Consider the following 16,936-nt stretch of genomic DNA (forward strand, 5'->3'; position numbering starts at 1 on the left):
GAATAATTTAAGAAGAATATTTATGGTAAGTATTGATATCTATCTTGACTGAATACAGTATCGCGTCATTTCATTAAACTTGTATACATTTTATTTCAGGAACTTTTGAATGATCTGAAGGACACACGAGAAAAAGATTCCTAGGAACAAATAAGCATAAGTCGCTGTATCAAGTAGTAACCCTCTAGTTCCAGTATCAAGGATCAAGATGGACCTGTCATATCCATAAGTATATAAGATTATATTGTCACTTGTAAAATTTTTGCAAACCATGCAATAAAATAAAGTGTGGCTAATGCATACATATATGCATTTACCCATTTATCTGACTTCAACTTACTAGTAATTTTAGCTATAATTTCTGACTACCGAATTGACTGGTTACTGGTAGTGCAATGAAGGGACAATTGTCTTTCCAAGACTATCGAATTGGTTGGTTGCTGGTAATGCAGTAAAGAGACAATTGCCTTTCCAAGACTATCGAATTGGGTGGTTACTGGTAATGCAGTGAGGGGACAATAGACCCCTTCCTATGACATCCCCATGTTAAATTCACCAGTTTATAACATTGCGAGTAGATTGGGTGGTAACTAGGGGTGTTTACCAGTAGCCAGCAAAATTGCTAGTTATTCCCTACTTACCCGAACAACTGGGGCGATTCTGTAACTTTTTTTAATAACGAACCGACATCGGTAGTTAACGAAAATATTCGGTTGAGTTAACGAATGTGCTATTCTGTAACTTTATGTTACCGATTGTATAAATCGGTAGCACATACCGACGAATATCGATAGAAAGACAAATTGTCAAAATTATATTTTGATATTTATTATTGTATTTTTAAGTTGAAAATTATATTTCTTCGCAACTACAGAACACAAAACGCGCAAAGAAGAAAACATATATATCTTTTTTTGGAAGGAATGTGCCTACAATGAGTGTTTGCAAGTATCCCAACAATGCGTTTCCCAAGGGTAACTTCAACGTCAAGTTTGTATGTAAGTACTTCTAGGAGATAAATGAACAATACATACATATGTATCATACATTTTGGTGTTTTTCCAGAATATTTTGCATTAATCTCCACGTAAAGAGAACACAATGCAAAATATAGAATATCTCCGATTTATGTGTTTTAAGTGGACAGGAAATTGTCTTGTGGACCAACAAATTTGCCTGCAGTCTCAGGAAGTATACACCGTCTGTGCTGTAGTGAAAGAAGATTCATTATATGTATATGTTTAATAGATGTATGTAATCCGAATCGATCGTCAAAAGGTCATGTGTGTGTGATATAAAAATATAAATGTAGAATCCTATATGTATGTATTTAAAGCGCTGTTTTATTTTTTTTTTTAATTGCAAAGGTAGGGTCCTATTTTAGATTGTGGCGCTTTGAAAGGAAAGTCTGAATAGCGCTATAAAAAGAAGAACTAGATGAAGATTGAGGTTTAAAATATAACATGACTTAAGCCTGCTCCTTCAGTGATGTTCGTGGATCGAAGTTACCGTCATTTGAGTTTATATATTCACATCTTCATCTCACGCCCACATTAAACAGAATTTCTCATAGTGGAGAGTATGAAAAGTTCGGCAATCCGAACATATACGCCATTTTTAGCATTCTTATTGTTAGTGATGCTGAGTTTAAATCTATCAGATTCCACAGAACAAGGTAGGTTATAGGAACACTATACACGTTTTGGCCTCAATACGGCATTAAAGCCAACGAAAGCCTCCTAGAAAGATTGTGTTAAGCGCATTGGTATAGGTCTTATATAAAAGTGCCACACTTGAGTTCCTTTAAAACTTTAACTAACGTTTTCCCTCTTTAAAAATAAAGACAACTATTAGAGTAGCCTTGATATGTATTGTAAAATGGGCTTCGACAGTACCGATTTGATTGATGCTACATAGAGACCGTCCATAATGTTATGAGTTTATCGAAGAACTGAAAAATTCCCTTTGACGATCTTTATGTAGCTTCAATAAAATCGGCGCTGGCGAAAGAACAACAGTGGCGGAGCTGCCCCATGTATCCTACATAGTTAACCCTTATGTTAATGACGTAAGAAGATTTTTTCTCAATAAGGCGGAATGTATCTAGTATACCCTTCTTATTAATATAACATATGTTCAAATAAAAACGCCTTTATTAAGAGAAATCGGCTAAATATTGCAATCATGTACTGTCGTTAAGACTTAACAACAACTTTTTTTTGGTTGTTAACTTAACAATAATTTTCGGTAATTAACGACAAAATTTACCGACAAAAATCGTTAAAATTTGTTAGAGAATAGCACTTACCGAAAATTATCGTTAACTACCGACATACGTCGTTAATTCTGTCGTTAAGGACTTACAGAATTGCTGGCCTGCTTTATGTTAACGATTGTAGAAATCGTTAACTCATACCGACGAAAATCGATAGGAAGGAAATGTCAAATATTATATTTTAATATTAATTAAAATATATTTTGAAGCTGAAAACATTATTTCGTCGCGAGTACAAACCATAAAGCGTTTAAGAAGGAAACAATTCAGATTTTTGAAGGAATTTGGCCCAAATGTGTGTCTTTTGGATGAATACGGATGCCAGTAAAGAAGGATTTCTTAAGATGTTTTATTGTGTGTGTGTGATTTAAAAGTAATAAAAGTGATAAAACCATCATTAATCTTTTTAAAAGCGCAGTTGTATTTTTTTAATTAAAAGTTGGGATCATATTTTGGGTTGTGGCGCTCTGTATGGAAATTCAGCTTTGATATTTGACATGACTTAAGCAGCTTCAGTAATCGTGGATCCACGTTACCGTCATTTGAGTTTATATATTCACATATTCAATTCACGCCCACATTAAATGAAATTTATCGTAGCAGAGAATATGAAAAGTTCGAAAATCCAAGCTTATACGCCATTTTTAGCATTCTGATTGTTAGTGATGCTGAGTTAAAATCTATAAGATTATCACAGAACAAAGTAGGTTATAGTAATACTATTCACGTGTTGGCCTCAATGCTAAATTAAAGCCAACGAAAGCCTCCTAGAAAGATAGTGTTACGGACATTGGTATAGGTCTTACATAGCAGTACCACACTTCAGTTCTTTTGAAGCATTAGATAACGTTTTTCCTCTTTAGTAAGTAAAACAAAGGTTAGCGTAGTCTTCATGTGTAGGATAGCATGGGGCAGCTTCGCCACTGTTGCGCCTTCGTCAGCGCCGATTTAATTGATGCCTTTGATGATGATCTTTATGCAGATTCAATAAAATCGGCGCTGGCGAAAGCACAACAGTGGCGAAGCTGACCCATGTTATCATACATAGTTAACCCTTATGTAAACGCTTTAAGAAGATTTTTCTTAATAAGGCAGAATTTACCTTGTGTACACTTCTCATTAACATAACATATGCTCATATAAAAACGCCGTTTTTAAAAGAAATCAACAAAATATTGCAATAATGTACTGTCGTTAAGACTTAACAAAAACTTTTTTTTGGTTGTTAACTTAACAATAATTTTCGGTAATTAACGACAAATTTTACCGACAAAAATTGTTAAAATTGGTATACAGAATAGCACTTACCGAAAATTATCGTTAACTACCGACATTCGTCGTTAATTCTGTCGTTAAGGAGTTACAGAATCGCACTACAGCTCTGTTGAATACGTCGAGTACAAATTGAATAAAGGACAGGGTTAAGGAGTCGGAAATGGAGTCTAAGTCGAAAAAAAAATATTTCGTCTAATACCCTTAGCAACAGGGGCTCTAAAAATTTGACCTAGATCCAAAATTCCTAGAATGATTACCGCATGTTGTCCTTATGACACGGTTTAATCTTATATCAAGTTTGTATTAAACTGTTAGAGTACTATTCAAAAATGATTTTGTACTCACAACGATCACGAGAACCTGCACTCCATAGAACAGCCCTGCCCAGAACGGTGAAATGTTTCAACATCAATTCTCTTTCGGCTCTTGTTGAAACAGAAATAAGGTGCATGTTTTTTAGATTTTTTGTTTAAGTTATAAATTGTTTGATCCGGGCAATCTTTTTTGAGGATACCGAAATACAAAAATGAATGAAACGTCGAAAGAAACTTCCAAAATCGTTCTTTCACAATATCTCTTAAATGGCGTTTTTTCTCTTTCGTGTGAAAAACACCGTTTCGAACAGCCACGCCTTAGAAGCTCAAAAAATGTGCTCAAATTTGGATGAAGTGTTAATAGATTTATGCAGGGGAAAATTGAATGTCCTGTAGTGCGATTCTGTAACTCCTTAACGACAGAATTAACGACGAATGTCGGTAGTTAACGATCATTTTCGGTAAGTGCTATTCTGTATACAAATTTTAACGATTTTTGTCGGTACATTTTGTCGTTAATTACCGAAAAATTTTGTTAAGTTAACAATAAAAAAAGTAGTCGTTAAGTCTTAACGACAGTACATTTTTGCAATATTTAGCTGATTTCTTTTAAGAAAAGAGTTTTTATTTGGACATACGTTAAAAAGGCGGGTATACAAGGTAAGTTCCGCGTGATTGACCTATATTGACAATTTTTAGTGGGCAAGTTTCGTGTCCACTGGGAACCTCAAATGACAAATATCCTCAAAATACCGAAAATCGGGAGGCACCGTTATATGGACCTATTTTGACAATTTTTGGGGGAGTAGTTTTGTGACCACATGGAACCTTAAACGTCAAATTACAGTTAGATCGGTCCTAAAGTCTTCAAAATACCAAAACTTGGCAGATATCGTGGATCCACGAACATCCCTGAAGGGAATTTACTCATGTCAAATTTTAAACCTCAATCTTCGTATAGTTCTTTTGTTATTTCGCTATTCATAATTTCTTTACAAAACGCCACAACCCAAAATATGACCCTAACTTTGTAATTAGAAAAAAAATACAATTGCGCTCTAAAGCTTATACATATAGGATTTACCACATTTATTATTTTTATGTCACATACACACAATAATAATTGATCCTCTGACCAATGATTTTGATTAATATTTTTAATGAATATATAAATATTTATATTAATTATATTAATATTTAATGAATATATAAATGTATGGTAAATAAAAATAATGCAGATTCTATTCTTTTTGTTAAAAGTCTTCGGATCCGCAGATACATGATCCGGAATGTTTTTTTACTATTAATCGTAGAAAAATTTGATTTGTTTGCTCAAAAATAATCAAAACCATCTTTTAAGTTTCTTCTTTACTGACATGTATGGATTTATGCAAAACAAATGATCGTTATGCAAAATAGACAGCATCTTCTCTGCACCATGCCCTTGTACAAATTATGACTTCTTTCGCTTAAAAAGATGTTGTCCGGAAGCACTTGCACGCATGATTAATCTACTTTTTGGCCTTTTTGTCTTCGTGGAGGCTAATGAGCGGTTTGTTCATATCCTGAAACAAAACCACCAAAATCTATGACATATGTTGGTCATTTACGTTTTATGTTATTTACCATACGTACATACACACTTGACACGTTTGAAATTGAAGATACCCTTGGGTTGCGCCCTGTTGTGATACTTGCGGGCACTTATTTAAGACACATTCCTTCAAAAATCAGACACTTATTCCTCATTTAAGCACTTTATGTTTTGTCGTCACGAAAAATATCATTTTCAACTTATAAAATATATTAATAAATATTTAACTCAACCGAATATTTTTGTTAACTACCGATGTCGGTTCGTTATTAAAAAAAGTTACAGAATCGCACTACTGGTGTTAACTTTTTGTTTGTTTTATTGTTATCTGTAGAATTCAGTATAGGAATTCTGTAACTTTATAGGCCTACATAGGCCTTTATAGGCCTGGTCTTATAAAGTGAGATAAGTGAAACGAAACAAATAAAGAAGTATCAGTCGGCTTTGCCGACAGAGATATACCCTCAGCCTATGTGATTTTCAGAATTTTGTGGCCCTTTTTGGACATTTAAACTTGCCGACAAAGTGTGGATTAGGATTAATGTTTAAAAGTGTTGCGGAGGAGGTACTCAAAGCAATGTACCGACATAGTCCATTACGGAAGTGGATCTTATTTTGGGAGTCATATCTTTTCTACAGATATCGCGATCACTTGTCATTTCAGTTGGTCATCTTATAACGATTGGACCAGTATGCCAGGAAGCAGGGACTTGTCCACGGATAACATAATACCGCTGTAAACAGAACCACAGCTAATATACAAAGGATCTTCGAACAGATCCTAAACTGCACTTAGACACAAATGCTGAACTTTTGTGTGGGAGGAACGATATGGACCATTTTAGAAGTTAAACTAAATTTGGACAAAGTATAAGGATATGCAAAGTTTGAACCAATGAAAGTTATAGCAAAATCGGAGAAAGATATACATGAGGGCTATATCCAAATCTGAACCGATTTTTGTGAAAATCGGTGTAGCTATTTAGGGGCCTAAGAAAATAACAAATATTTAATTTCAAGGCTATTCGATCAAAATTGAACAAGCTGTAGCAAAATCGGGAAAAGATATATATGGGGGCTATACAAAATCTGAACCGATATATCTCAGAAGGTTGCAGGGATGGGCAGAATGTTTTTACACATTTCGGTTCGGAAGAGATGTCCAATTAACGGAAGTCAAGAGCCAAGCTGGCAATCAAAAGCAATTAGCAAGCAATTATCAAACTTAAATTTTTAGTTCTTGCAAACGGTACTTTGTCCATGTGCAGTTGATGTCAACTGTTTGTACTATAATTTTTTATTTATAGCCCACCCTTCAAATCCCCATCCAAAACTTTTAATATTATCGACAAACTTTTCAGAAAATGTTATTTTAAATGTCGTCTAATTTTCATATGATTATCGCTTTAGATTATCTGGGAAATATTGTTCATATTTAAAGATCTATAACTTCATTATGGATGCACATATCGACAAAATTCTTTCAGATTCATTTTATCGGATGTGTTTACTGTAAGAAAAAAAAACATATGTAAAAGTTAACATCACATTTTTTGGTATGACAGGTACCCGGAGTAGTAGACCATTAAGTCCATACTGGATATGCAAAGTATGGGCAAAATCGAAAATTTTCGAACTTTTGTGGGGGAGGTACCGGAAGGAGGGGACCGATGTGGCCCATCTTCGAACTCATACTAAATCTAATACGAAGGCCAAAATTTGGACCAAATCGGTTGATCCAGCCAGCCAACAGACAGACGGACGGAGGGACGGACATTTTGACGGCACATTTTGCCGTCCAAACATACTTGGGGTCTAAAACCATTATTGCGATGAGGCACATTTTGCCGCATGAAAGTGTATATACCCTCGTTAGCATAAATGCTGAGGGTATAAAAATTACACTGTGCTACACGAAAAAAGCAGGTGTTCTCATGCACCAGTTCGCATTTGTTGGAGTCCATGGAAGAAGACAATACCTGTGTTTTTTTCCAGATCACTTCGTAAAGTGATTTTATAAGAGTATCAGTAGAAAAAATAAAGTAAGAAAGTATCATTCGGCTTTTCCAATCGAGATATACCCTCAGCCTATGTTTATTGAAATTTTGAACTTTTGTGGGGGAGGTACCCTAAGGAGAGGACCGATATGGGCCATTTTTCAAGTTAAACTAAATTTGGACAAAATATTTTTGTGACATTTTCATAAATATTGGAATATTTTTGCATAAAATTACTCTAATATGGAATAACACTGCGTGTCATTTGTTGAGTCATGGTTTATTACTACAGATATCAAACCGTTCAGAATTGAAGCAAACAACCACCTACAAAATGTACATTAGGTCTCAATAAACAACTTTCTAGAACACACAAACTATGTAGAAACTGGTTTTAATGGCCAAAATAGCAATACAATTGCGATTTTTATCATCTTTTCTCGGTTTCTGCTCCATAGATACTAAAGCTTTGAAAATTCAAGAAAAGAATTAACCACATTAATGTAGAAAAATATCAGTAAACAACTTTCTGAAACCTACGAACTGTCTATGAACGCTCCTTATTGGAGAAAATATCGAAAACTTTTGAAAACATTCGATTTTTATACTTTCTTCTCCGATTCTAATCCACATATAGCTAACCGACCAAAAATTAAGAGTACAATCAACTACAAAATGTACCTAAGATCTCAATAAACAACTTCCTGGAACATATGAATATTCTAGGAACGGTCGTTCAAGCTGATTTTAAATCATTATTTCATTATAACAAACCTTTCAAATTTCCTTGAGTTTTGAAAAGTTTGTTTTTTCCAGACCTATAGTGCGATTCTGTAACTTTTTTTAATAACGAACCGACATCGGTAGTTAACAAAAATATTCGGTTGAGTTAACGAATGTGTTATTCTGTAACTTTATGTTAACGATTGTAGAAATAGTTATCACATACCGACGAATATCGATAGAAAGGCAAATTGTCAAATATTATATTTTGATATTTATTAATGTATTTTTTAATTAAAAGTATTATTTCTTCGCAAATACAGGCATAAAACGCGTAAGGGAGGAAAAAGATACGCTTTTTGAAGAAATGCGCAAAACAGAAGTATCTGTAAGTATCCCAACAATGCGTAACACAAGTGTACTTTCAACTTCTAAAGCGTCAAGTGTATGTATATGTACTTCTATGAGGTAAATATGTAAATTAGGGTTATGACTTTTTGACATTTTTTTCTCAAAAATGATTTCCTGTAGCAAGGATGAATGAACTTTTGCCTAATAATCACTACGCCATCGTTTATTCCATTGAAATAAAAAAAAGTTCACGCACAAATCGATTTTAAAAATATAATTTTTTGAAAAAAAATTTATGAAATGAAAAAAAATTTTTTTTCAAAAATTATTTTTTGTTGCGAATGAATAAATATAAGCCTACTAATAACTATAATAATGTTTATTTCATTCAAATATTGAAAAAGGTAATGCACAAACCACTCTGAAAAAATTTTAAATTTTTTGTTAAAAAATTATATCTTTAAATAAAAGCGTTTACGACATTTTTACGATTCTCAGAACTGAAGAAAATTAGTGAGAAATAAATGTAATGTCAGTTTAATTATCTCATGTGACTCTAAAGCAGAGACGCGCTGTCTTTGTAAAGAAGTATAGTGAGGGCGCCCACTGAGTTTTTTTTGCATTTGCTTCTCTCTCTCACGTACAGTGTACGTGTAAATAAACAAACGATGAATATCATGTGGTCGTTGGTTTTTTCACCAATGCATACACATATGCTGTAGTATTGATGGAAATATTATGGGCGACGCTGCTCTAAAGTTTATTTTCAATTGTATATCTGCTTACAGTGACTTCAAAAAATTGTCCATAATTTTGATAAATTCAAATTTTAAAATCATTTTGTGCGTGAGGTTTTTTCACCGAAACACCTTATAATTATGATTTTATGTAATCTTATGGCAAAACTCATCACGCTATGATACAGGGATATGAGGTTGTAAAAAAGTCATAACCCTAATGTAAATATCATAGATGCTCGTGGTTTAATTCCAGACAATGAATAAACATGTCATTCGCATCCATGTAATAGCTCGGCAAGGCGTTATATGTTTGAAGTGGGCAGGACAGTGTAATCAGAATCATTTGTCAAAATTGAAGTGAATTGTATTTTTATGCATGTACATATCAAGAAATTTTTAACACCGTAATAAAGCTAAGAGTTAATGTTTCCATATGAATATTGAGATTTCAAATTTGACATGACTTAAGCCCCTACAATGATGTACGTGGATCCACGTTACCGTCATTTCAGTTTATATATTTACATATTCATTTCACGCCCACACTAAATGGAATTTCTAATAGCGGAGTTTAGAAATCCGAACATATACGCCATTTTTAGCAATCTGATTATTAGTGATGCTGAGTTTAAATATATAATACTACTACAGAACAAAGTAGGTTATAGGAATACTATACACGTTTTGGCCTCGTTTTGCTCCTTCGCCAGCGCCGATTTAATTGATGTTACATGAAGATCGTCAAGGGAAAGTTATGAGTTAATCGAAGATCTACAACTTTCTCTTTGGTTATCTTTATGGAGCTTCAATAAAATCGGCACAGGCGAAAGCACAACAGTGGCGAAGCTGCCCCATGTTATCCTACATAGTTAACCCTTATGTAAATGCCTTAAGAAGATTTTCCTCAATAAGACGGAGTTTACCTTGTATATCCTCCATATTAACATAACATATGTTCATATAAAAACGCCGTTGTTAAAAGAAATCAGCAAAAAATTGCAATAATGTGCTATCGTTAAAACTTAACGACTACTTTTTTTGGTTGTTAACTCAACAATAAATTTCGGTAGTTAACGACAAAATTTACCGTCCAAAATCGTTAAAATTTGTATACAGAATAGCACTTAACGAAAATTATCGTTAACTACCGACATTCGTCGTTAATTCTGTCGTTAAGGAGTTACAGAATCGCACTACTGAGCAGGAGGAAACGTTAAAAATAATTCAATTGTTTGTGAATTTCAGCTTAAACAATCATTCCTAGATACTTCGTGTGTTTTAAAAAGTTGTTCATTGTAATCTTAGGTATATTTTTGCAGTTGACGTTATCCTTAAATATTGGACGGTTTGGTATCTATGGACCACAATCTGAGAAAAAAGTAAACAGATCGAATATTTTCAAAAGTTGTTCGCTATTTTCACCATTAAGGAGCGTTCATAGACAGTTCGTATGTTCCAGAAAGTTGTTTACTGATATTTTTGCTACATTATTGTGGTTAATTCTTTTCTGAATTTTTAACGGTTTAGTAAGATAAAAATCGCAATTGTATTGCTATTTTGGCCATTAAGAACGGTTTCTACAGAGTTCGTATGTTCTAAAAAGTTTGTTTATTGAGACCTAATGTACATTTTTGCAGATGCTTCAATTCTGATCGGTTTGATATCTGTAGCCTAAAATCCCTTAAAATTTGACTGATGGGGACTTTTAGAACGTTGCTTCTAATGGCAAACCCTAGCTCTCCAACAAAATTCAGCTTTGTGGGAATTTTTGCTATTAGAATGTCTGTTTTGACTGGGCTTTCGGGGATGTTGTGGGAATATATGTATGTATGATTGCGTCACGTTATAAATTATTTTCATTATTTCGTAATGGACAGATGGACCATTTTGACTACATATGCATACATACATATTTCTTCAAAAAAAATAAAAATTTGTATTAAGGAAAAAAAAAATACAAAAAGTATTTAGAAATAGCTTTTGGTGACTTTATTCGAATCATTCAAAGAAAGAGATCTATATTTCGATGTACATATAACATTACTTCCAATCACAAGTAGCATAAAAACTTCAAAACCCTGTACAGCGTCGTATATTGCATCAATTTAAAAAACTTGCAACTCTTCTATCATGATTTTAATATTTTTCCATCATGGTTGCGAAATTTTCTGGCAAGAATTGTAAACGTAGTTCTTTATAAACAAACCAAAACATTAAAGGAAAACACAATTATGTCACGGTGTGCCTGAAGCAACTTTACATGGAAGGTGCTTACTCCTAGGAAGTTTTTGCGGATTCTCAAAATACAATGTTCATGGATGAGAAAAATTAAACAACAAACAAGTAAAAAAGCGTTAAGTTCGGCCGGACCGAACTTTTCATACCCTCCACCATAAAATATTCTGAACTAAAATGGAATAATTAGTTTTCATTCCTGTCCCCAACTTTAAGTGGGTTCGTTAAAATGTCAGATAATGTACATAAAATTCTTCATTCGGGAGGCCCTTTTTTATGGATGTTGACAATTTTTGGTGGGCTAGAAATTGGGAGGTACCGTTATATAGGGGTTATAATAAAACATGGACCTATGTTGACAGTTTTTTTTAATGTCAAATAACTCCTAATTCGGTTGAAAATTTTAGCTAGAATCCTCAAAATACCGAAAATCGGTACATAACTTTGGAACTTCAAATGACATTAACAGCTAGTTCGGAGGTATGTGGGCTATACGAAAATATGAACTTAAATGAACAATTTTTGTTGTCTTTTAAATTTCAAATTACAGAAAGTTCGTCCAAAAAATAAAGCTAAGGTACGGAAAATCGGGAGGTTTGTTTTGGGGCTATACCAAAACATGTACCTACGTTCGGTTAAACATTTTAAGTAAAATCCTCAAAGTACCGAAAATCGGGAAGTATCCATATATTGGGGCTATGTTGAAAATTGTTGATGCAGATGTGTGGTGATCACTACAATCTTCAAATGTCAAATTACTGCTAGTTCGGTTTAATATTGTAGCTAAAGCCATAAAATTACTGAAAATCGGGAGGTACTTTTATATGGGGGCTTTATCAATACATCGACCTTTCTTGACAATTTTTGGTGGAGAGGTGTGGTGACCACTAAGAATTTCAAATGTCAAATGTTCAAATTACAGATAATTCGGTTAAAACTTGTAGCTAAAATTCTCAAAATACCAAAAATCGGGAGGTACCGTTATATGGGGCTATACCAAAACATAATTTTTTCGAATATAATTTTTTTGGTCACTAAGAACCCTAAATATCAAATTATAGCTAATTCGGTCTAGAAATGTGACTTAAAACGTGAAAATACCTGAAATCGGGTGGTAACATTATATGGGGGCTATTCCACAACATGGACCTTGTCCACTAGTTATATAAGTTTATTGACATAAAATAACCATATATGTCAATTTATAGCTAAATCGGTCTGAATATGTAGCTAAAAACGTCAAAATGCCGTAAATCTGGGGTACCGTTTTATGGGGGCTATTCCAAAACATGGACCTATGTCCACTAGTTTTGTTATATAAGTTTATTGACACTTAAGAACCCTAAATGTCAATTTATAGCTAAATCGGTCCGAAAATTTAGCTAAAAACGTAAAAATTCCGTAAATCGGGGGTACCGTTATATGGGTGCTATACAAAAACGTGGACCGATACAGCCCATCATCGAACTTGACCTGCCTGCAAACAAAAGACGCATTTTCCCAAAATATCAGCGTTCTATCTCCATTTTTGTGGATGCTAGAGTGATTACCACAGACGGACGGACGGACGGACGGACATGCACAGATCGACTCAGAATTTTACCCTGATCAAAAATATATATCAAGAATATATATAGGGTCGCAAGTGAGTATTTCAATGCGTTACAAACGGAAAAACAAACTTAATATACCCTCCATACTATGGTGGAGGGTATAAAAAATCGCCGCAGAGTTTTCAGAGATGATCTAGCCATGTCCGTCTGTCCGTCTGTCCGTCTGTTGTAATCACTCTAGCGTCCGCAATAATTGAGATAGAGTGCTGAAATTTTGCACCCGAGGGCCTTTTTTCCATAGGCAGGTCAAGTTCGAAGATGGGCCATATCGGTCCACTCTTTGGTATAGCCCCCATATAACGGTACCTCCGGATTTGAGGTATTTTGACGTTCTTCGCCACATTTGCAGACCGAATTAGCTATAATTTGGCACTTAGGTTTCCTATTGATCAACAAACTTATATCCCAAAGGATATGGGCATAGGTTCATGTTTTGGTATAGTCCCCATATAACGGTACCTCCCGATTTTCGGTATTTTGAGAATTTTAGCCACAATTTTTAACCGAACTATCTGCAATTTGACATTTGAGGTTCTCAGTGGTCATAAAACATCTCCACCAAGCATCGTCAACATAGGTCCATGGTTTGGTATAGCCCCCATATAACGGTACCTTCCGATTTTCGGTATTTTGAGAATTTTAGCCACAATTTGTAACCGAACTATCTGCAATTTGACATTTGAGGTTCTCAGTGGTCATGAAACATCTCCACCAAACATCGTGAACATAGGTCCATGTTTTGGTATAGCCCCCATATAACTGTACCTCCCGATTTTCGGTATTTTGAGCATTTTAGCTACAAATTTTAATAGAACTAGCCGTAATTTGCCATTTGAGGTTCTCAGTGGTCAGAAAACATCCCCACCAAACATCGTCAACATAGGTCCATGTATTGGTATAGCCCCCATATAAAAGTACCTCCCAATTTTCGGTATTTTGAGAATTTTAGCTACAGTTTTTAACCGAAATAGCTGTAATTTGACATTTGATGTTCTCAGTGGTCATAAAATATCTCCAACGAAACATCGTCAACATAGGTCTATGTTTTGGTATAGCCCCCATATAACCGTATCTCCCGATTTTCGGTATTTTGAGAATTTTAGCTGCAATTTCGTCTATTCAAAAAGAATCGTCAATATAGGTCCATGTTTTCGTATATCCCCCCATATAACTGTACCTCCCGATTTTCGGGAATTTTCAGTGGTCACGAAATTTCTTCACTAAAATTCGTCAACATTGGGTCCATTTTTGAGGGGCACGGAAAATTCCTCTTGGGTAAGAAAGGCCTCGGTGAGTATATTATGAACCCCGAAGGACAGATCCGCCGTGAGTCGAACTTCCGCGTTATGGTGTGATGAAATTTTTGTTAGAGACCCTGTGGGCCATCAGGAATTAGCGTTATATCTTTGTTCACTGTTGCTTAAGTGCTCTACAAAAACAACAAACAAAGATATAATGCTAATTCATGATGGCTTACAGGGTCTCTTGCAAAAACTTCATCACGCCATAACGCTGAAATTCGACTAACGGTGCATCTGTCCTTCGGGGTTTTTAATATACACACACCAAGGCCTTTCATCTCCAAAAGGAATTTTCTCTGCCCCAACATTTGTGTTCACAGTGTAATTTAAGCAATAGTGGGAAGCAGTAGGAGTCTATCATTTGTCGAAAAGTTGTTCCACCTAAAATTGTAAAAGGACCCTAATTATTCCATTTCAATTAAGACTATTTTATGGTGGAGGGTATAAAAAGTTCGGCCCGGCCGAACTTAACGACTTTTTACTTGTTTAAATTAATCCCGATCAAAGTTCACATGTTTAGGGTTTTTGGTTTTCATGATTTTGCTTGGTGACCGCAACTACTATTGAAATGGGATAGGAGAAAATGTTGTAGCAGTGAAAATTCTATACAATATTTTTTAGCCCCATTTCTATAGAGCTTGCGGTCTCCATGCAAAATCCTGAAAACCTAACCAAGCCTAAATATATGAATTTTGGCCGCGATTTATTTAAAAATCCCATCTGCGATTTTTTGGTTTTTAGATTTTCTCATCTATGAACATTGCTATTTCAGAATCTGCAAAAACTTGCCAGGTGTAAGCGGGTTTCATTTAAAGTTAGTTAGGGCGCACCGTACATGACATTGTTTTATAAGGAGGTGATACAGTCAATACATTGTCCCAATTTAAACTTCTATATCCCAAAAATGGTAATGCCTACGAATGTATCATAAAAATCAATCTTGCAGTTACAACATTTACTCTAATCCCATTTCAATAGGACTTGCGGTCTCCAAGCACAATCGTGAAAACCTTAAAAACCCTAAAAATGTGAACTTTGATCGGGAAAAATATAAAAATCTGCAAAAACTTCCCGGTGTAAGCATCTTCCATATAAAGTTGGTTCAGGCGCACCGTGATGTTTGACCGCAATTTCTTTATCTAACTGCTCCATTAATTTAATTTGCATTAAATTAGAGGTCAGGAGTTGGTTTCCAAGCTTAGTTTTCTTAGGTTGGAGCTTTTGGGCCATTATCTCAGGAAGTATTGACTTACTCCGGAAAAAATGTACCGTTGTAAATGAAAACAACCGACTGAAAAAAGAATCGTAACGATGCGAGAGCAGCTGTTAAACTTCACTTTATCCAATTTTGTATGGGAGGTTCCCGAAGGAGTGGACCAATATAGTCCATATTCTAACATGACTGGATAAAATAATACGATGTGCAAAGTCTTTACCATTCAGAAACTCCCTGCGGGAATTATCTTGCGAATTTGATATTTTGGTTATTGCCGTCAGGGTTTCATTGAGCTTTTAGCCTAATATCTCAAGAAGTGTGAACTTGCACAAGAAAAAAATTGTACCGTCGTAAAGGGAGCCGCAAGGACAACCTACTGAAAAAATTCAACCCGATCCGAGAGGTACTCTTAAAAACCCCTTTTCCGAACTTTGTGTGGGAGGTACCTGAAGAAGAGGACCGATATAGTCCATATTCTAGTCCTATATATACTGGAAGGAATAAAACTTTTGAGAGCTATCGTGCGCAACAGCCAGACGGACGGACGGACATGGCTAAATCGACTTCAAATTGGCTGAAACGAATTTCGCCTAAACATACAGTCTGTCGCAAAAGTTAGTATACACCGTTGAAACCAAAATGTATTAGGGATAAATATCACTATAACTTATTGAAAACAACAAACAATTAGTTTTATTTGATAGACAAGAAGGTTGTCTTCCGTAATAACAATTAAAAGTGCGCAATATTTGCATACATTAGGAAATGTACGGTTCGAATCCCAAAAAGACCAAAATTTATATCGCAAAAGTTAGTATACAACGGAGAATCCTCCTGGAACTGTGTAAAAAATTCTTGATATTTTTGAACAAAATGAAACTAAATTTGTACCTAAGATCATAAAGAGCATATTAAATGGTTTTAATGACAGTTATAGTGCTTATAGTAACAAGTCCAACGTACACTGGATCGTAAATTCCACAAAAATTGGTCATCTACAAATATAACAACTGTAGCGACAAAATTCCGGATGTTATGTCTTGTTTATGCATTTTAAAGCCATGAAATGCTCAGAAAGGCTCTAAAGTTTCAATATGGGGTGATCTTGATCGAGTTTAGACTTGCCCCTTTTGAAGAAATGGGAATTTCTTGAAGGAAACCCATACGTTTGAGGCCGTTGTCCTTTTGAAACATGTAATAATCCTTAATCCTTACTCAAAAGGACTTTCCTTTTCAGTTAATTTTCTCACAAATTATGTCCCTTTTCACATTCCCACCAGAAATAAATAGTAGGAGAACCTC

This window comes from Musca autumnalis, unplaced genomic scaffold (assembly GCF_047663935.1).
Source record: "Musca autumnalis isolate F117 unplaced genomic scaffold, ASM4766393v1 scaffold_4, whole genome shotgun sequence".
Taxonomy (NCBI): domain Eukaryota; kingdom Metazoa; phylum Arthropoda; class Insecta; order Diptera; family Muscidae; genus Musca; species Musca autumnalis.